General features: G+C 37.8%; 1 long non-coding RNA gene across 1 annotated transcript in view; it reads left to right on the top strand.

Moving 5' to 3' along the window:
* Positions 1 to 23,715, top strand: part of LOC135205746 (uncharacterized) — a 25,976-nt gene continuing 2,261 nt past the window's right edge. Inside the window, exon 1 of the long non-coding RNA XR_010312588.1 lies at positions 1 to 127. This is a non-coding gene — a long non-coding RNA (uncharacterized LOC135205746). The remainder of the gene's footprint in view (positions 128 to 23,715) is intronic.

Raw genomic sequence — 23,715 nt, 5'->3', positions numbered from 1 at the left:
AAATTACGCTACGAGTCGAGAGCTTCTGTCAAAATGTCATCTGTGAGCCACAACATTACCGAACTTTGTTTGTCCCGTGTGCGTGTATTTTCAGGGGTTTCCACTGCATTTGTTATGTCGTATTAAGGTAAGAAACAATGTTAACGGTCTCTTCTGTTTTTAATTGTCATAGGTATGTAATGGTCTTTGCTAGGTAGTACTCATATGCCTTTTAAACTCTTTGGCTAGTCTATCCACATAGCCATGGCGACCTACGGTAGAAGTAGGTACCTACTACCTATATTCTAAATTAAATAATATCTATATGGTAGGCTAGGCTTCTTGTTTAAAACTTAATTGCTCAGGCTATAGGTAGTAGTGCATCCCAGGTTATTTTTGGCAATGCCAGGAATCATGACCCGGTGGAATGCCTGTAGGCTATCTTGGTTTTACTGTACATTATTCTCTTAAAGAGGGAAAGAGGATTGAGTGAAGCCTCTCTGCCAGGTTAGGATAGGTGAGGAGAAGTTAGCACAGTCAAGTTAAATATAGGTAACTAAGTTTAGCCAGACCACCGAGCTGATGAACAGCTCTCCTAGGGCTGGCCTGAATGATTAGGTAGATATTTTTACGTGGCTAGGAATCAGTTGGTTGCCTAGCAACAGGACTACAGCTTATTGTGGGATCCGAACCAAATTATATCGAGAAATTAATTTCTAGCTAATCACCAGAAACAAATTCCTCTGATTCCACATTGGCAGAGTGGGGAATCAAACTCAAGACTTCTGAACTGGTAGGCGAGCACACAAACCACACATCCAACGAGGAACTTAAGAATAGTGTCCCCTTACTTTGCGATTAGGTAATAAGAACCGTGCATGGATATTTCCATGTTAGTGAGAATTCAATGTAATAATGCCTATGAATAGAAGGGATTGTGGTTGGGAAGGGGTTGCATTTAAACCTAATTAGAAGAGTTCTCAAGTTTGACATCAAGGTTGGCTCATTAGAATCCAGGTGAGACCATCTTCTGGTTTAGGACGATTCCATGTTTACATGGTCTTAGTCCTAACAAAGTGAGTTTAGTCATGTACCTTTGCTGCTCCCTCTAGGCCTATCTGTTTGGGTACTATCCATTATGGCTGTGGTATGCAGTGGAACATTTAGGAGGTTTTTTGATTCAATTTCTTAGTTGGGTAATATGCAAATTATCTGCATCCAAATGAGTGCTACATTCACTTAATAATGGCAAGCTTTTTATCTTTACATTTTTTTTAATTGGATCATTCCAAAAACAAATCCACATCTGCTTGATCTGCTGGCTCTCCTTAGGCTCCGACAGTGACCCCTGCACAATTGTTTAGATGACTCAAACCCCCAGTGAAGACTATAGTTTTGGGGCTGTCCTAGTGACTTCTTCTTCGAATGCCAGAATAATTTAATTACTGGTTTGTAGCAATGAAAATTTGTGTGTACTTAATCGCACAATTCTGCCAGTCATTAGCATGGCTGCCTGCACGTAGGAACGGGGGTTGGGGGCAACCCCATAGTATGCTTTTCCTTTTCAAATGGACAGTGACTACCTTTAAAAGATTATTACCTTTCAAACTACATCACTATTTTTTCGTTCAATTCCACAGTGCATATTATATATATATATATAGATATATATATATATATATATATATATATATGTAATATATATATATATATATATATATATATATATATGTATATGTATGTATATATATATATATATATATATATATATATATAGTATATATGTATATAGATATATATAGATAGATATATATATATATATATATAGTTATATATATATATATATATATATATATATATATATATGTATGTATGTGTATATAATAATATATATATATATATATATATATATATATATATATATATTATAATATATGTATACACATATATATATAATATATTTATATATATATATATATATATAGTATATTAAACATATATATTATATATATTATATATATATATATTATATATATATATCATATATATTATATATATATAATATTATATATATATATAATATATATATAATATATATATATATATATATATATATATATATATATATATTATACACATGCATACATACATACATACATTATTCATTAAAGAATTGCAGTCATTGATACTATTTTTGGAATTAACTTACTAGTACAAAGGGTCATAAGTGTTTGTTGTCTGCTTGATACCAGAAACTATCAATGTATGTATTAAAATTTGTCCTCCCCCCTTGGAAAAAATGCTGCAGGCATCCATGGTCATTAGAATATGAACTTAATCTAATATCATGAAACCTTATGGCTTATTGGGAAGGGTTAAGCTTGCAGTAACATTTGGCAATAAGTAGTATTCTGGAGCATACTTTACTCGCAGACTGCTGCATCAAATTTAGCTTTTTGTAACTATAGTGGAACATTGGTTTTTGTATGTAGTACTTAATCTGTTCCGGAACCTCCGATGAAGTTCGAAATGTACGAAAACCAAAATCATAATTCTCATAAGGAAGAATATAAATACAATTAATGCATTCCAGACCCCAAAAATATTTTTTAATGCATTTTATAGGGAATAAACACAGTTTTACATACAGAAAACGATGAGAATTAAATATAAATGAATGCTGAATAATGAACATTTAACATTCCTCTTACCTTAATGGAAGACTTGTTAGTGTATGGAAGATGGAGAGGAGGGGAGAGGGAGAAGGAGAGGTTATTTTTTTGGAAGAGAATCCCCCTCCAGAAGGACTTACTTCTCTACATATTTTAGTGGTACTGTCTGGGTTTACTTCCCCTCTTCATTATTTACTTGCACTACGACCAGCTTATGAGTCACTGGACCTCTATCAGTCAACAAAACTGTCCAGAGACATTTGTTTCTTACGTCTCTTTAAAATAAGTTAAGTATATCTTAGTTTAACCAGACAACTGAGCTGGTCTCCAAAAGGTTGAATCCTATATAGTTATGTTACATGGCTTTCCCATATAGTTGACAACATTATATAAGGCTGGAGCTCATTTTGAATATTAATAGGAAAATGCTTGGTCATCTACTATGACTAAAAAGAGCCCATGAGAATCTCTGAAATATTCAATATGTTTTACTCTTTGTCTAAAAAGTTTAGGTGGTTTCCTGCTTTCTGTAATAGTAGTAAGAAATATTAAAGCTTTAGTGATTATATTAGCCTCTTGTCTACAAGTTTTAGTAGCATCTGGAAGGCTGGAGTTATTTCAACATGATTAAGGGTCATGCATACTGCTCTAATTCATTAATATGCATTTTAGATGGTAGTGCTGCACCTGTTTGTGCTCTTCATAACAGATTACAAGTTTGCTGAGCACATTCTGGTGTACTGCTCCCTATTTTATCAGCAGGAAAAGAAAGCTGGACTTCACCTGAAATCCCATGCTGAGATTTAAAAGTAAATGCCCGCACAACAATCGATGCATTAAGAAATTTTGGATAAAAAAAAACAAATGTTTTATTTTAATTTAAATGCAACTTTCATGTATTTTCTTTTTTATTGTACACTAGCACTTGGTCATGTTCCCCTGGTTCTTGATTACCATCTGAAGTTGCCTGGGCATCAATTTCCAAGGTTGGAGAAGTATGAGGCATCCATGGTGATCCAAAGATTCCTCAGTGCCTCCTTCAGTTCCTTGAAGTTGGTTGGTCAGTTTTTTCTATTTAATTTTTTATTTTATTCCAGGCATTCTCGTTTGGATTCAAAGCTGTGGAATTGCCTGGCCACTCCAAAACATTGATATTGTTGTCCACAGGGAACTTTACACAGCTTTTGACCTGTTGTCAAGGCACCATCATGCATAAAAAAGTCACACATCATGATCACCCCTACATCACCAACATGTGATCCTTCAAAACATCAATATAATTACTGCCCTTCATTGTTACATTCTTAGGAAGAAAGTACAGTCCACCAGTGCCCTTATTTCCACTAAAGCACCCCAAACCATAACACTGTCAGGGTTTCTGGGTGGTGCAGCACAAGGGGCTATATGCAGCAGCTTTCTTGAGGTTGTAAATTGCCATCCTAGTGACTTTCAGGTCTGTGGCTAGGCATATCGCAGAAATACCTTGTTCTAATAGGGTTAGGGCACAGTTCTTCTCTTCCATTGAAAGCTTAGTTCGACCCAATAGACCACTTGGAGCGAAGTCATAGGGTGGCAAAGTTCGTGGAAAGTGAAAATGGTGGCATATAACAGTGACATAAATTAGCTTCTTCCTCAGTGAGCGTGGGTGGCTCACTGAAGGCTGTAGGCCTGGCAGAGCAGCGGCGTGAGTCTGAGACAACTAACCAAACGAAGTTAAGTGCCGCCCACTATTTCCATGGTGGGGACGCAAGTGAAATCTATACAAATTATCTCGTGTATAGTGTGAGGACTTGAATCAGACAAGGAGAAAGCTCTAACTAACTTTATTGAACAGAGAAGGCTGTTGTTGTTGAATATTAAGCTGGCTTTATGCCAGCACGGGCTTTTGCTCAAGAGCAGCCCGTAGCAAAAGAAGGCTAAAGGAGGATAAACAGAGAAGGCTGTATATGAGGCAGCAGTGCCGACGGAAACGTAGTTTCTGTCATGCACGCACACACATACAAAAGGGGATGGAGCCCCCGCTGCGATTGTGTTTCTTGGCAGCTGAAAATATACATATATCTTTGTGCAGAGAGTTACATGATATATATATATTAGGGGATAGGCTGTGAATTGCTCTACATTTCAGTATATGGTATGAAAAGTATGTACAGAGGAAGGAAGGACATTTGGCAAAATAGTGTCCTTACAGTAGATTTTTTTGCAGTAAAAATTTATAGTTTTTTGCGGGCACTGTATATGTAATCTGTTTTAACTAGGTTTAAACCCTTTATTTTATAATAATATTTTTAAGTGTACAGATGTTGGAATAAAAGCTCATTCTTCTCTTGTGCCAGGCCATAAAGCCCCAATTTTGTATAATTGACTTAACCCTCTTACTCCGACTGGACGTATTTTACGTCGACTTACAAAAGTTTTTTTTTAAATTCGCGGAAAAATACTTTTAGGCCTACCAGCCAAAAACTTTTGAATCACGCACCTTGGGGGATGCTGGGAGTTCACGGATCAAGGTGTTGTTTTGTTTATAATCGTTACGCAGGCGCGCAAGCGCGAATTTCTTTCTTGCCGCGCTAAAAAGTATCTGTGACACATCTCGGAAATTATTTCGTCACTTTGACATAATTTTTGTACCATTGTAAATTAGCCGTTACATGAAGTATTATATATGAAAATGTGCGTATTTTTATGTAGAATACAACAATAAAATACTCATGATTGTAGCTTTTATCAGTTTTGAGATATTTTCATATAAATAACGATAATTGCCAAAATTTCAACCTTTGGTCAACTTTGACTCTACCGAAATGGTCGAAAAACGCAATTGTAAGCTAAAACGCTTATATTCTAGTAATATTCAAGCATTTACCTTAATTTTGCAACAAATTGGAAGTCTCTAGCACAATATTTCGATTTATGGTGAATTTATGAAAAAAATAAAATTTTCTTTACGTCCGCGCGGTTAAACTCTTCCGAAAAAAAATCATACGTGCGATTGTGGTAATGTTTGCACCATTTTAAATTAGCCGTTACATAAAGTTTTATATATGAAAATGTGCGCAATTCATGTAAAATACAATTAAAAACTAATTTGAAGGTTGTAGCTTTTCTCATTTTTGAAATAGTTGCATATAATAGATAAATAGAAAAAAACCACATTCGGTCAACTTTGACTCTACCGAAATGGTCGAAAAACGCAATTGTAAGCCAAAAAACTCTTACAGTCGGAGTAATATTCAGTCATTTATCTTCATCTTGAAACAAATTCGAAGTCTCTAGCAAAATATTTAGATTTATGGTGAATTTAAAAAAAAATCTATACTTCCCTATCCGCGCGCGGATTCTCCGCCACAAATCTCCGAAATGCGTACGTACCATTCTCAGAATATTTGCTCCGTTTCATATTAGGCATTTCATAGAGTTTTATATATGAAAATGTGTGCAAATTCATGTAGAATAAAACTAAAAATATTTGAAGGTTGTAGCTTTTCTTATTTCCGAAATAATTGCATATAAAAAATATATATATAAAAAAATTCGACATTCGGTCAACTTTAACTCGTCAGATATGGTCGAAAACTGCAATTGTAAGCTAATACTCTTACAGTATAGTAATATTCAATAATTTGTCTTCATTTTTAAAGAAATTGGAAGTCTCTAGGACAATATTTAGATTTATGGTGAATATGAAAAAAATATTTGTTTACGTCCGCACGTTACGAATTCATGCATTATTTTGTGATAATATTTTCTCTGTTGCTTTTATCGTTTTACAATGTGTTATATAGCAAAATGATCGCAATTTAGTGTACATTACAACGAAAAAAAAGTAAATTGTTACCTTTAACTGTTTTGCGCACCGCGCGATTTGAATACAATTATATATGAAATTTCGTTTTTGTGCTATCATTTATCGCATTATTTAATTATGATAGAAAGTGATAAATTTTTCATTTTCTGATGGTTGCATACTAAACATCAGGCAATGACCAAAAAAATAAAAAAAGGAGCCAAAAAAAATGAACTCTTTAATCTTGAAAAACTAAGCGCGCTGTGATTTTTTGAAAAAAATATTTTTTCCGCTTCCGCGCTCACTCTGAAACACCTCCGGCACACGGGAGACAATTTTTTTTTACCGCTTCGGCGTAAGAGGGTTAACTGGTAATTACATAGTACATAATGGCAGTATGAGGAACAAATAAGCTAATCACTTCATTCTGTATATGTAACTTACCAAGTAATTACATAGCTATAGTTTCTAACTAACGACAGCTAAAATTTGTAATCGGCGGTAGTGATTCTTTTGTTTTGGTGTAGGAACTAGCCCCACCCACTATAGGGGAAGAGAGGAACAACTAGGCAAAGGCCTGTCAATTTGTTTCTGCCGGTAGACGACGGTGGTTGTCGATCCTCAGCTATTGATGATTAGAAATTTGTTGTCGGTTACAAGTTGTATTTCATACTGGTGAAGTATTGCTTATTGTTGGTAGCTTTTCATTTAGATTTTTTATTAAAGGAGCAAATTTTCCTTATGAATGTCCAATGCTAGTTCGTCGTCAACTTGCTATTGCAAAGGAAAACTTGGGCACTTTAGAAGCTGTGAAGTGTTCAGTCGCTCAGAAGCCACTGTACAGACACGCTAACACTTACGTCTGTCAGAAGCAGCTCTCTTTTCCTCATAAACTGAAGAAAAATGTTCTGGAGAACCCCAGAAACTGCAGGATGATTGATCCTGTGCCAAAGGAACACCTCTAGACTTCTTGGGAGGCATCTGATGAGTAGTGGGTGCTACAATGGCCTCTTCAACTGCCTAGACTTCTCCTTAAACCACCACTGGCACCCATTCTCCAAGCTGGATGCTTCTGAGCTAGACTAAAGCTTAGACACCTCCGTAAAGATGCCTTTCCAATGGCTGTGTGAGACGCTCTGGGAAACCATGACAGCTGCATCTTAGGGTCTGACTACCCTTGGGCAGGTTTCAACTGAACACCGCTGGAGAGGCATACCTTTCAGTACACGGTTGTTATCCGATTCCAGTGGTTCATTGCCTCATGGATCATGTCGATGGCATGATTCTTTGGCGTCACGACCTCTGAAGAGGTATTCTATAGCCATGCGGTCATGCTTGTTCGACTCCTCAAAGTCGATGTTTGACTCGCGACTCAGCTGATTTGACTGATGAGCAATAAGTGTTGGCACTGACTAGGTGTTTGTTACCAGTTCAGTTGACACAACTCGTTTCAACTTTGCACTCAGACTTTTCGACTGAACACCGCTGGAAAGGCATCTTAGTGAGTGGTGCTCAGTTGTTGACGGATTCAGATGAGATGTCTCCCGACAAGAAATGCAGAGCCCTCTGAGCATTTGTCATGTGACAGTCCAGAGTTGGTAGGCATTGGCAAAGAGGATAAATGATTTGCATGATCCTTCCTTAATATCACCCTTCAAAAGGAGGGTATTGATATAGCGACTTCGTCTCAGATGTCGTAGTGAACTCTGAATCATTCAGCATCCGTTGCCAGATTCGAGTCCTTCATGATCCCTTGTGGCTTGGACTTTGTAATCGATGATCCAGGTCAGTCATTACTTTGTTCTATAGTGCCGTGGTACTTTCCGGAAAAGGCTTCACTAAATGATGGGAAGGATGTACTTTGCAACTGGCAATGATAACACCTGTACAATCTGCCTGAGAGCTCATGAAGTCAATGGCCTGGTCCAGTCCTGGCATTCCGAAGAATATGTCAGTCTGGAAGATAGATGTGGCCTCATCAGGACCACATTTGTCTTTCTTCCGCTGGGTCTTTGCCCACAAGTCCTTGGAACCTTTCATTTGTTTTCTTACCCAGCGCCTTTAAGAGGACAGGTTGCATCTCACCTAAGATGTGTATTTCTGGATGTGAAAAGGAATCAAGAATGACTGCCCTCTTCTCCTCCTTCCTCGTTCTCCTACTTCTCTCCCTTTGGGCTGAGAATAGGACTCGAACCTACACTTGCTGAACTAGTGTCTGATGCGGTTAGTCTACACATCAAGCTGCCATTCATTTTTTCTTGTTAGAATCTTAGAACCAATCCAGCTCCTTCCTCTAGCAAAGGGAGGAAGAAGACTCTGGCAATAAGGCAAAGTTTCCTCGGTTCTTTGCTTTACTGGATCTGACTCTTAATAATTCTTCCTAGCTTTTTTCATGAGTTATGATTCCTCACTCATTCAAAAAGGTCCAGAAGTCTGACTTGATCTGGCAGTTCTTATACTCTGATCAATTTGTCAGAGGCAGGTCACTCCTCGCTTTTTCGACCAGGTGTAGCAGCCCAGGTGTTAAGAGCTACAGTTAGTTCAGGAGACTCACTCAGATTCCTCCCTCCAACCAGTGAGTCTTACTAAATTAAAGGACTGAGAGTTTGTATATTATGTAGGAACTCTCATAATGTTAAAAAATATCCAAGGCCAGGGAAGTAGCCAGTGGTCCACCAACCGCCAGCCATTTCTCCACCCATTTCCTTTTTTTTTTTGTCTGGTGGTTTCGATGTAGGTGGTGGTGGTGATGTCCATCTCGATCAAAGGCCAGGGAAGTAACCAGTGGCCCCCAAACCGCCGGCCATTTCTCCACCCGTTTCAATTTTTGTCTTGTCTGGTGGTTTCGGTTTAGGTGGTGGTGGTGTCCATCTCGGTCCAAGGCCAGGGAAATAGCCAGGGGCCCCCCAACCACCGGCCGTTTCTCCAGCTGTTTCCAATTTTGTCTTGTCTGGTGGTTTCGGTTTAGGTGGTAGTGGTGGTGTCCATCTCGGTCCAAGGCCAGGGAAGTAGCCAGCAGCCCCCCAACCGCTGGCCTTTTCTACAGCCATCTCCTCATTACAGATTCTGAAATATCAAGTGAAGGACCATAAACATGAGACATGTACCTTAAATGAAGATCATTTAGCGCTTCTCTTATATAGGCTAAATGGCTTATCCTTTCAGCATTTATTCTTGCATTCCTTATCATCTTCAAATCATTTATTTTACTTGCTTTTACCTTATTTCAATGACGTAATCTCTTGAAAGGAAGCTTTTTTTGTTGTTGTATTTTTATGCTCTTTATTGGCCATTGTACAAAATGTATTACAATTAAGATATTATTGCTTTAGTTTCCATGATTTCACTTATTTCCCAAGAAAATAAGCTTTGCAGAATTACCAAATTACAGAATATATGTGCTCAAAATCACCAATCCGATTTTATATTTATTTCCTCTTATAATGTTTTACAATAATGTTAATCCCAAATAAAGCTAGTTTTTGCACTGAAAGTATTTTTATCTCTTTAAGTCCCATTCTGGCCCACTGTGCCCTGGCTAGATTGTTTGTTTGTTTGGTGTTTTTACATTGCATGGAACCAGTAGTTATTCAGCAACGGGACCAACGGCTTTACGTGACTTCCGAACCAAGTCGAGGGTGAACTTCTATCCTCAGTGGAATGCCCAAGAATTTTACCTTGGCTAGATTCATGGCAGTTTTCCTTATTTCCTATTAAACAGTTCGATCCACTGCTGATGTAGGATAATTCGAGACAGTAAAACCAGTTTGGCAAATCATCTAGTACCCTTTCCTCCGTAGGGGGATAGTGCTGTTAGTGCACCTCACGTTGCACACTGTAGGCATTACTTAAGGTTCATTGCAGCATTGCTTCGGTCCCTAGCTGCAACCCCTTTCATTCCTTTTACTGTACCTTCATTCATATTCTCTTTCTTCTAGCTTGCTAGCCAACCCCTCTCAACATTTGTCTCATAGTGCAACTGCTTTAGAGGTTTTCCTCCTGTTACACCTCTCGAACCTTTCAATCCCCAATTTCCTTTTTTAGCGCTAAATGACCGCATAGGTCCCAGCACTTGGCCTTTGCCCTCAATACTATATTCCATTCAAGTGTTCTTTCACTTGACATCAACCTGTTTCACAGCAAGCAGGCCATGATGTTAGAGATGCAGGGGCTGAAAAGAAAATCGTCCAGTAGTCATGACATCTGATATTGCTCTCATGAGGGGAACAAAAATTACCTCTTTCCACTTCTCTGGTGTCACATTTCATCTGCACATTTCCTTCACTCGTCATGGAAAAGACAAATGGAGGGGTTACGAAATTGTTCATTCGTAAGTCAAGCTTCCAAAGAATTTTATTGCCCGCGTCTGAAAGCTTCGAGATCCATATAGTTAACTTTGTAACAGTAGGAGATGGGGTTATACCTAAGTCGTCGCCTGCAGGTTGTTTAAAGAGCAGAGCCCCTTATCAAGGTGAGAATACGATAAGGGAGGTAATAACTAGGCAACGTTCACTTTTGGATTCGTCCTCTTTTTCTCATTTCACTTTTGCACTTCGTTGTCAAACAGAAGTATGTCAACAATCGGCAATCATTCGATCCTTGTCGTCCTGGTAAGGCCGAAGAGCAGCGTTCTCAATATTTCATTTGCATCCTGACAGCGGAATTGTTCAAAAGTGTTCTGAATCTTTCATCAAGTTTCATTAGTATCAACATAGCCTAGCATTACTTACTTCTCTATATATAGTCATATCAGCCCATTTCTGTTAATGTTCTCGTTTTGGACATACTCTGTTTAAATTTGAAAAGCTGATTTGTCTATTTGTCCTCTGTTTTCTTAATCCATCCAGTTGCCTCGTCCGTTTATGTTTTATCTGCTTTCTATTTACCGTTGTCTCCAATTAGTTTAATTCCAAAGTTATTCTTCAGACTGGTTTATCCACATATTTTTATTTTGGTTATGCTTCAGGTATAAAAGCGGTCTGCCTGCCTCGTCTGATGCTGCGAGATGCCTCTGTTTGTGACGTCATAGCTAGAGGGGCAGTACTCACATGGGCTTTGAGCATTCAGTCTTGGAAAGCTATTGGTTTCGTGTTCAACCAGGGTTGTTGTTTCTTGGCATGCATTATTATTATTATTATTATTATTATTATTATTATTATTATTATTTATTTATTTATTATTTTTATTTTTTTTTATTTATTTATTTGCTCTATCACAGTCCTCCAATTCGACTGGGTGGTATTTATAGTGTGGGGTTCCGGGTTGCATCCTGCCTCCTTAGGAGTCCATCACTTTTCTTACTATGTGTGCCGTTTCTAGGATCACACTCTTCTGCATGAGTCCTGGAGCTACTTCAGCCTCTAGTTTTTCTAGATTCCTTTTCAGGGATCTTGGGATCGTGCCTAGTGCTCCTATGATTATGGGTACGATTTCCACTGGCATATCCCATATCCTTCTTATTTCTATTTTCAGATCTTGATACTTATCCATTTTTTCCCTCTCTTTCTCTTCAACTCTAGTGTCCCATGGTATTGCGACATCAATGAGTGATACTTTCTTCTTGACTTTGTCAATCAACGTCACGTCTGGTCTGTTTGCACGTATCACCCTATCCGTTCTGATACCATAGTCCCAGAGGGATCTTTTGCCTGATCGTTTTCTATCACTCCCTCAGGTTGGTGCTCGTACCACTTATTACTGCAAGGTAGCTGATGTTTCTTGCACAGGCTCCAGTGGAGGGCTTTTTGCCACTGAATCATGCCTCTTTTTGTACTGGTTCTGTGCAAGTGCCGGGCATTCGCTTGCTATGTGGTTTTATGGTTTCATTTTTCGTATTGCACTTCCTACATATGGGAGAGATGTTATTTCCGTCTATCGTTCTTTGAACATATCTGGTTCTTAGGGCCTGATCTTGTGCCGCTGTTATCATTCCTTCAGTTCCTTCTTTAGCTATCCCCTCTGTAGCCATTGCCATGTGTCATCGCTGGCTAGTTCTTTAGTCTGTCTCATGTATTTTGCCGTGCTTGGTTGTTGTGCCAGTCATCTGTTCTGTTTGTCATTCTCCTGTCTCTGTAATTTTCTGGGTCTTTGTCTACTTTTATTAGTCCTTCTTCCCATGCACTCTTTAGCCACTCGTCTTCACTGGTTTTCAGATATTGCCCCAGTGCTCTGTTCTCGATGTTGACGCAGTCCTCTATACTTAGTAGTCCTCTCCCTCCTTCCTTTCGTGTTATGTATAGTCGTCCGTATTTGCTCTTTGGGTGTAGTGCTTTGTGTATTGTCATATGTTTCCTGGTTTTCTGATCTATGCTGCGGAGTTCTGCCTTCGTCCATTCCACTATTCCCTGCGCTGTATCTGATTACTGGCACTGCCCATGTGTTTATGGCTTTTATCATATTTCCGCCGTTGAGTTTTGACTTGAGTATCGCCTTGAGTCTCTGCATATATTCTTTCCTGATCGTGTCCTTCATCTCTTGGTGTTTTATATCCCCTCCTTCCATTATTCCCAGGTATTTGTATCCTGTCTCATCTATGTGTTTGATGTTGCTCCCATCTGGTAGCTTTATCCCATCAGTTCTCGTTACTTTGCCTTTTTGTATGTTGACTAAGGCGCATTTTTCTATTCCAAACTCCATCCTGATGTCCCCAGATACAATCCTTACAGTCTGGATTAGGGTATCTATTTCCTTGATGCTCTTACCATACAGCTTGATGTTGTCCATGAACATCAGATGGTTAATTCTGTTGCCTCTTTTCTGAGTTGGTACCCGGCATCCATCTTCTGTAGTACTTTGTCATGGGAATCATGGCTACTACGAAGAGTAGTGGGGACAGTGAGTCGCCCTGGAAGATCCCTCTCGTGATATTACCTCTGCTAGTCTTATTCCAGAGCTTGTAAGTATTGTATTCCAGTTGCACATTGTATTTTTGAGGAAGCTGATGGTGTTTTCCTCTGCCCCTAAGATTTTCAGGCATTCTATTAGCCATGTGTGTGGTATCATGTCGAAGGCTTTCTTATAGTCTCTTCCATGCCATGCTTAGGTTGGTTTTTCCTTCTCCTACTGTTCTTCATTACCATTTTGTCTATCAGGAGCTGGTCTTTTGTGCCCCTACACTTCCTTCTGCAGCCTTTCTGTTGGTGGGGATGGTGTTTGTCTCCTCTAGGTAGTGTATAGCCTTTCACTGATGATCCCTGTTAGTAACTTCCACATTATGGTAGGCAGGTATAGGCCTGTAGTTACTGGCTATATTTCCCTTACTCTTGTCTTTTTGTACTAAGGATGTTCTTCCTGTGGATCATCCATTTGGGTGCATGGTGATTTGAGATACAATGCTGGAGTTGTTTTCTGCTATTCTTGGGTTGGGGTGTAGGGCCCCTTGAAGTTTTTGAGCCAGTATCCATGGACTTCATGGGCGGGACCTGGGGCTTTCCAGTTTGGCATTTTCTTTAGTTGGTGTCTGACTGTGTCTGTCGTGATTTCTGTGAATCTTTGTTTTATTCTCCCTGTTTCTTCTTCCTTGACTTCCTGGAGCCATGTTGCATGTTTGTTGTGTGATACTGGATTGCTCCATATGTTTTCCCAGAGTCTCTTACTTGGTTCGGCTTCAGGAATTTCTGGGTGGTTGTCTTCCCCTCTTAGTTGGCTGTATAGTCTTTTCTAGTTGGTTCCGAATAGTTTGTTCTGTTGGTATCCCTTATTCCTGTTCATGTACCGTTGGATCTTGTGTGCTTTGGCCTTAAGCCTCTGTTTTACATCTTCTATTGTGTTGTTTAGTCCCCTCTCTTGTACTTTGTATTTCTCGTCGAGTTCCTCCCTTGTTTTCTTGTTTCTTAGCCTTTTTTCTGCCATCTCTTTCAGTTTACTCAAGTCAGATCTCATCACCATGATTTGCTTTTCCAGGCGCCTTTTCCAAGGAGGTTGCTGTTGGGTTGGTTGTGCTGGTGGTGTTGGTGTTCGAATCCCCATCAGTTCTGCTACTAATCTTGCTCCTGCATATGCCAAGTTATTTGTTTCTGTGATACTGGTGGTGTGTATTATGCCCATTATTTCATTGACCTCAAAGTGGTGTGTATTATGCCCATTATTTCATTGACCTCAAAGTTGTGTATTATGCATTATTGTTTTTTTCATTGAACCTCACTTGTTTTTTCCCTTAATTTTGTTGTAGGCTTTCATGGAGGGGATCTTTGTTCTCTCTGTATCTGGCTCCATCCATTGTCTAATCCTTTTTCTACCCATTCCGTCCTGTCTGTTACTTCGTCGGTGTTTCTTCGTGTGTCGTTGTTTGATACCTCATCCTCCCTGTCGTCTTCTGTGGCATCGTCTCTCAGTTCGTCTTCGTGTAATTCGTTGTCGTGTGACATTTCCCTTTCCAGTTCTTCTCTTTCTGTTGGGGAGAGCCAGTTCTTTTTCTTTATGTTCCTTTCTTGGTCTGCCAGCCTCTGCTCTGTTTGGGGGGTGTTATTCCTCTCCTTCCAGATGTTGACCAATCTTCTTCTATATCCTCTCTCCGTCGGGTTGCTTCTGATGTAGCATCTCCATATTTCCTATTTTCTTCTCTTGTCCATTTCTTCCTTTTTGCTTCTGTACTCCAATCTCAGGCTGTTGATTACTGTCGTTTGTGGTGATCAGTTGCTGGATGACGACCTCCAAGTACCTGACCGTCTTCCCCTTCAATTGGGTTGAATACCTGGTTGCCGGACGAAGCTCCTCTGTTTGCCAGAGGTTCCATTTACTCGTTCGTTTCGTTTATTCCTTCATTTCTTTCCATCGTTGCTGAGTTTTGCTATTTATCCCATAGCTGGACCCTACCCCATCAGGGATAGATACTCATTTACAGCTGAGTAGACTGAGGAAATTATGGTAAAGATCCTTTCCCAAGGAATCAACGCCGAGGAGAGCGGTCACCCATCCAACGACTGACCAGCCCCAATGTTGCTTAACTTGACTTATTTTTAAAATTATTTATTATTATTGATTATTATTATTTATTATTATTTATTATTATTATTATTATTATTATTATCAATAGATGACCCCTATTCATATAGAACAATCCCACAGGGGTCAGTGACTTGAAAGTCAAGCTTTCGATTTCATTAGGAGCACTAAGGAGAATCAAGAAACAGGAATGTTGGTAGTGTTTGTCCCCTTATCAAGGATTTCGTTGTGTGTGGCGTTTGTTTTGCTGTTAGTGAACTATTTTTTTTAAAGTTAATGACGTCCGAAGCAATTTCTGTGGGTTGGTTATAGTTACTCATAAGCACTGTATTTTGTTCCTTTTGTAATCCTTATCCCTTCTCTCGGATCAGCGTTGCTGGTGATTTCCTTGTCATTAGTAATCTGTTTGATACATTGATATTTTATCCCTTTTTCCTATGAAATCCACGCGCAAAAACTATTTTGATGAGTACCTCGATAATATGGATAACATCTTGGAAACTTAGTCAGGATATAAGTCCAGCAATTTTTATTGAAAAGTTTATGAATTCTTCTATATCTTCTTCTTGCCTTTCTACGATGAATATGTTCCTCCTCCTCCTTGCTCAATCCACAAAAACTGTTTAGGGAACACTGATACTGCACTCCAAACACCTACGTTCACAGGTTACGACATCACGGTTCTCGGCCTGATCTATTTGCCGTCTTTCGCGAACTTCGCGGTTTATTGATTTTCCCGTGAACTCTATTTCCACGTGGATTCAGGTTTGCGTCTTTCCACTTCCCGTTATTTTTTTTATTGCTCATTTCCTAATTCCGGCTTTTTTGGTGTCTTGATTCACAGTCGCCTATAGTTGTTTTGGTGTAGTTTTTATTTATGCAGTGAATATTTATGTGAATCATGAAACACCTACTCTACTCGTGGTCATAGTTAATGTTTTATTTTATGTATAATTTTGAACGGTGGCTTTGATTCTTAGTATATACCCGGCGGTCGTCACAACACATCGGACCCTTACATTTTTTGTTATTACGCATTCTCTCTCTCTCTCTCTCTCTCTCTCTCTCTCTCTCTCTCTCTCTCTCTCTCTCTCTCTCTCTCTCTCACACACACACACACACACAACAGGCCGAAATACCTGCTACGGTCTTGAGTCTAAGAAGGAGTTTTTCACTGTCCCATATTACACAAAGGTGGTCTACCCTCAGCGTCACATCTGTCAGCCAGTGATATCTCTGCTGAATTAAGCTCATAAAATCGCCAGATAAGGTTAGTCTTTGCAGGCAGTTTCAGTAGCACAGTAAATATATATGGCGGTACTATTTCTAGCAATGTAAGCGTATACTAGGTGTAGCTGCAATGCACACTTGAAATAACTTCGTCACGTTGTAAGATGATAGGTGTAGTTTAAGTAACGAGAGAGAGAAAAAAATTTAGAAACATTTGAAACTTCCAAATTGAGCTTTTCAACAATTCAGTGCTATTAGAAATGAACCTGATTGAATGGTCAGGTTTATGCAAGGGAAAACGTACTCTTGTGCATGAAAGAAACCAAATCTTATATAAAAAGAAATATAAAATAAATATTTTTCGATTTCAGCCTGAGAGAAGAAGGCGAGGTTTATGGAATACATTTGCCGACGTTCATATTCAACCTTATCTTATTGTAAGTGTCAGTATTCATGCCAAAATGGCAATATTTTTTGTGAAAATCAGTTGTGAAAGATCATTAAAGTTTAATTAAAAGAAGGACAGAAATATACAAGGACAATCCTAAATCAGGATGTGGAAGTAATAAAAGAACCCAAACCAGTAGATACTCTGAGCACACGAAGGGAAGAAGTCCTCACCTGCTTCTGGAATCAGCTGAAAAAGTCGATATAGGAAACCTTAGGAAACAAGCAAAAAGTGCGCTCAAGTTTCTTCGGCGCAATCGAGTTTTCTGTACAGCGTATATAATCAAAGCCGTCAAAAATAGATCTATCTCCTGGTGGTCTCGGTATAATGTTGTACGAGCCGCGGCCCTTGAAACTCTCAGTCGGCCTTGGTAGCCTGTGTTTTTGCGTTGCTAGACGCACGGTCATAAAATAAAAATTACTGAGGCTAGAGGACTGCAATTTGGTATGTTTGATGATCGGAGGTTGGTTGATCAACACACTAATTTGCACCCCTCTAGCCTCGGTAGATTTTAGGATCTGAGGGAAGACAAAAAAAAAAATAAATAAAAGTCATCTCAATAGTTTTCTTTCACAGAAAACTGAAAATGGTGAGGGAAGGGGTTTGAGGCGGGGTTTGAGGCAAAGCAAGGAATGATGAAAAAGAACCTTGCTAGGTCACAAGTAAAATGAAGATAGAAATGACTCCGGTTAGAGTCATTATCAAATGAAAGAGAAAGGCCTCTGACGGACGAAAAGAAAAAAAGGAAGTACACGATGCAGTACATTACAGACAAAAAAAAAAAAAAAGAAATACAGAAGACATTTGACGATTATGAGAAAGTGCAAAGAAAGGTATAATGATTGACTGGAAAGAGACGCACCAGGGAAAGCTGAGAATGTGGGCCTTACGTTCTGTGACGGTTTGCCATGCTTAGTGGTCTTTTGTTTTATTTATTTATTTATTTATTTATTTATTTTGTTTTTTTGCAAAATGTCACTGTTTATATTCTGATACTCTGTGCTTACGTTTTGTTGCCTGCGTTTGCTCTATTTAATCCCCCCCACCCCACAAAATTATTTTTCGAATAACAAAAATATATATACTTAACTACAACAAATATTCTCCAGAAATAAAGTACAGGAGTTACATATATTTGTCCACCATGCAAAGCTGTTATAAACTGCCTTTCAAATCTTTTATATTTTTATAGTATTTGTGCTAAAATAAGAAAATTTACGCAAATATATTTATATCTCTTTGATCAGGGAATCTAAACTTTTATGTCGTTGCCATTTTAAGGAAACACGCTTGAAATTTATTGCAGCAAGTTATGAAAAGCAGAGTTACAAAAATTAAAAGTCCAAATGACCAGCAGAATTTAGTAGTAAACAAAGATGTTTGTACTTCCCTCCCCCAGAAATCATCTCCAAAGAGAAATGAATAGCCGTGTATAAATAATCCTTGTCCTTCGGAAACCTTTTATCAATCGCCTTTGCAGTGGTATGTAATTTATTGCTGTTTACGAGATGTTGGCCAGGAAAGCATATCACCGTCATTTTTGTCATCATGCAAAATATGAGTTTTGTCCTCGTGCAGTAAATGCCTTTTGTCATCATGCAATATATGAATTTTGCCATCATGCAATGTATGAATTTTGTCATCATGCAATGTATGAGTTTTGCCATCATGCAATATATGAATTTTGTCAACCTGCAATATATGAGTTTCGTCATCATGGAATACATGAATTTTGTCGTCATGCAATATGTAATCAGTAATATTTATTAAGCAAGGAATAATTAGTTTTATTAATGATAAAGGCAGGTTTTTTTTATAGTAAGGTCGTTTTTATCTTTGCATAATATTTGTCGTCATTGAACTTGTACAAATTACTTCATTATTTGCTTGATTTAAACAGTAGACAGAAGTCGAGAAGGTTAGACTAATTCCCTCAGGGAACCCAGTCGTAGTCGTAGCGAGAGAAACAAGGCGTGATCCGACTTCCTGCTTATTCGGGGCACGTGCTAAAATCTATGGTCCAATAGCGCTCTGTTTCACCAATGAAAATTCAAATAAATGCGCTATATTTTATTAGAAATGATTTTAACGTAATGTTTAACATGCACTTTATTTATTCTTTACATTGGTATTCTAATAAATAAATCATAAACATCCTATCCTAAAACTCCTGTATTCTTAACTCATCACGAAACACCTATTTTTTAGACCTTTTTAGGTTTTTCCATGGGGCTGCCCTATCCCCCCCCCCCCCACCACCCCCCACATCCACCAACAACAACGTAGTTTGTAGGCTTATTCCCCGAGTAAGCGAAAATCTAGCATTTGAATTGTGGAAATTTAAACTGATCGGGGAACTCATTATTAATTATTATTATTATTATTATTAATTATTATTATTATTATTATTATTTTATTATTAGTTATTATTATTATTATTATTATGATTATTTTTATTATTATTATTATTATTTATTATTATGATTATTATTCATTATTATTATCATTATTTATGTAATATTATTAAGTTATTATTATTATTAGTAATATTAATAGTATTATGATTATTATATTATTTATTATTTATATTATTATTATTAATTTTATTTTTATTATCATATATTAATTATTTTTATTATTTTATTAATTATTTTACTTCATTATATTATATTTAATTTATTTCTATTATTAATTAATTTATTTATTAATCTTATTTTATTCTTATTATTATTATTATTATTAATTATTATTATTATTATTATTATATTATTAATTAGTTATTAATTATTTTTTATTATTATTATTATTATTAATTTATTTTTATTATTATTATTATTAATTTTTTATTAATTTATTATTTTTTTTTCCCCTCAAGGGAATGGCCCTCTTTTAAGCATGTTCTGTTACAAATAATGGCTACATCAGTTTAATTGATTTTAACCAAAGTCTTTTCAAACCTTCTGACTTAGTTCTCTTTCCTGAACTATGTTCATAAATCTTGATAAGAAGAAAAGTAATAGTCCTAAAAAATTAAAGTCGCTTTTCATTCTGGTACACGCGGGTGTAAGTTAAGATACGAAGACTATACCACTCAGAAATATATTTTTAATATATAATTGTGATTATTTTTTAACAATAACCACAATTATATATTAAAAATATATTTTATGTAAAAATAGAACAAAGACTTTTGAACACCTGAACGGTGTTCCTCATCAGTGTAACGTTCAAATGTAATGGAGAGGATAGTTTCCTCCCTAAGAGCATTTTAAAAGGTGGGCGGGGCGAGTTAAGTAATCCCAAACTCAACAGGCAGTTGCGCCAACCTCCTCGATGTCCGAACCTGTGAAGTTGCTCCTGCTTGCACTGCATAGGTGCCATAGTCAGAAACATCCACAAGACGTCGGCTATGTGGAGAGAGAGGGGAAGAGGAAGCAGAGCATCAGGGTTCACATGGTCAACGTCAGTTTTAAAATTAAAATCTTTTAAGTATTGCTTTGTGGCGGGATCACAAGCTAAAAAAAAACAAGTGGCAAATCCCCCCCCACATAAACCTAATCAATCCAGCTGCCAAACTCACCCTCTGTCACACTTTCCTCTTTACACTACAGAATATGCAGGACAATTGACCTACTTACACATAGAAAAAAAAAACACAAACAGCAAAAACAACTCTCAAAACACATATCTACTTACCCAACTCCAGATACTCCAAGCTATTCTGTGCTGTCTGCTGGTCGAGGTCACTGGAACACTAACAACCACAAGACAAAAACCAAGAACCACTGGAACACTAACAACCACAAGACAAAAACCAAGAACCACAACCCCACAACTATACAACACAACAACAAAAAAGGAACACAACCACAACCCAAGACCACTGGACAAACAATCACCAACAACACACAAAGGCAACACAAACACCCACTAACAACCTCAAGGAATCACAACAGCCCCCCAGCAACAACAACAACCTCAACAACTCACAACCACACCAAGAAACCACAACAGCCCAACAACAACAACCCTCAACCACAACAATCACATACAACCCTCAGGAACTCAAAAGCACAACAAATCCAACAATACAGGCACAACCACTCCAAAGCAAACAACATCAAACTTAGCAACAACTAAACAACAAAACAAAACACAAAACTCAACCAACTTCCAATGCCTTCAATAGACTCCGCCAACACTACTACCTATCATAGGCTCTCTCCCAAGACTGCCCAAAGACTCACTCAAAACACAGAACTCTGATCTCCAACAGCACCAGCAGACAACCCAGAACTTCCCAACAGCCACCCCAGTCCTTAACGATCCATACAGCAATTATACCCTCTCTCTCTCCTCTCTCTCTCTCTCTCTCTCTCTCTCTCTCTCTCTCTCTCGATCTCACAGACGTTGTCAAATAGAACTTCATAACTCCTCCGTAGCTTGGCAATGAAACCGTTTATAAAAGGGTCTTCATTTGTAAACGACTTGTTATCTTCAGAAGCTATTCCCATGTTTACAGCAGTGCATTCAACTAATCTTCTCGCGTGAGAATCGTCACTTTTAAAATAATTTGTGCAACAATTGATTCTGTAGTCTAAATTAAAACTATGAGCCACCAAAGCACTGCCCTGTGCATGAAGATCATAGACCCTTCTGTGTTCCCTTAATCTTATCTCTAATCCCCTACCACTTTCCCCGTAGTAACAACCATTGCAATCAGGACATGGAACCTTGTAAACACCGTTATTTCTCTTGGTATACTGTTATTGTTCTTTGTAAGAGTTTTTGCCAAAGTGTTTTTGTAGGTATAAACAATTTCTATATCCTTTTGGTGCTTATTTATATAATCACCTACTTTTGAGATTTTATCGTTTCTTGTCTTTCATTTCCTTATTATCTTGACCAATATAAAACTTCTTTTTAGCTCGGCTAATGGTGTCAGTAATAAAATATTCTGGGTACTTTAAGGACCCAAAGGTGTCTACGACATATTTAAGTTCTCCGTCTAGAAATGCGGGGTCGCATATACGAAGGGCCCTTAAAACAAAACTCATAATTACATTCCTTTTAACTTGTTGTGAGTGGTGGGAAAAATAATTAATATAATTTTCTTTGTTGGTAGCTTTTCTAAAAACTGAAAATTTGAAAGAGTTACTGTTTACATCCCTATGAATTAAAACATCTAAGAAAGAAATCTTGCCATCAATCTCTTTTTCAACTGTAAATTTTATCGAATCAATAACGTTGTTGGCAGTATTCAGTAAGCAGTCTAAAGCTGCGTCGTCGCCATAAAAAAACAATAAATATGTCGTCTACATATCTCACCCACAAAGCAGGCTTACAGTTTGGGTTACATCTCTCTAATATTTCAACTTCTATGAACTCCATGCACAGGTTGGCTAAAACTGGTGAAAATGGAGAACCCATAGAAACACCAGCCTTTTGTTGGAAGTAAATTACACAGTCTTGGTGTACTCAAATGAAACACCTTTCAAACAGATACCATTGATTTCAGCTTAGCTATAAATAATATCTTAGATGTTACCAGTGTCCAGATGTTACAAAATTGTCTCTTGATTTGCGATACATACCCTCAGACTGTGTTTTCATGCAAAGTACGGTTGAAACATCTGTATACTGTCAGCCATTCTTGACCTGTAAAGTCCTTTAAGGGTAAAGTATCCTGTGTCAATATTTAAAAGTGATCTTATATAAGATTAAGAGAAACTATTCGGTCTGTTGTTTTACTTAAGTACAGATCGTGGATGTTTTGTCTTCAATTCATGAAACGCCTGTGGTTTGAAGGTTTCGACAGACTAGTCTGTCCTGCCAAGGTGTGCCTTGCTTGAGAAACTTCATATATATAAGTGTAGGTTCGTATCCTTTTGTTACATTGTTTATTAAATTACAGCTTTTTAAAACGGACTTGCAAATTCCTATTTTGAAGCGTACCACCATTATTTTACTAATGTGACACTGGTTTGAGCATTAATTCCATCTCTGACCCTGCTTTTCTCATCCTCCTCTTCAAATTCCTGCTGAGATGATCCATGTTGTATGAGTCATACTAGCTAAACCACTTTTCTGGGCTCAGCCGTGTCGCTCCGTGAAATGTGTCCTCTTTAGCACTATTTCTAGTAAAATATTGCTATAATACCAGAGAACTGCTAAATTGGACATGTCAGAAGTCTCTGACTCGCTCACCTAAATAAAAGGTGTCGGTATAAAACTGGGACGAGTGTTAAACACTACCACAGCAACCCCTCCAATTAGCCTTTTCCTCATCCCTTTTATCACTCCATCTTCAGTCATAAATTCCCTGGGTTTCTCTTCATTCATAGTTATTTTGCTGTTTGACCAGGTAACGAAGTCGTACTGCACCCCCCAATCTTACCAAACAGTCTACTAATACCTGTTGCACTTTTTCAGGATTTTGCAAATCAGTTCAGTATTGTCAACAAGATCACGATTCAGTATTTTATTCTTTCCACTTAATACCTGTATGTCTGCAACAAAGCTCAGCAAAAACAAAGTTAACCAAAAAGAGTGACAAATGTGATAGACTTTCATCCTGTAGTATGATGTCAGTTCTCAGTTTTCCATCACCATAACTTTGTCATCCTCAGATCTGGAAGCTTCTTCCTGTATTTCCC

This window comes from Macrobrachium nipponense, chromosome 24, assembly GCF_015104395.2.
Source record: "Macrobrachium nipponense isolate FS-2020 chromosome 24, ASM1510439v2, whole genome shotgun sequence".
Taxonomy (NCBI): Eukaryota; Metazoa; Arthropoda; class Malacostraca; order Decapoda; family Palaemonidae; genus Macrobrachium; species Macrobrachium nipponense.
This window is presented reverse-complemented; position numbering and strand designations above follow the sequence as displayed.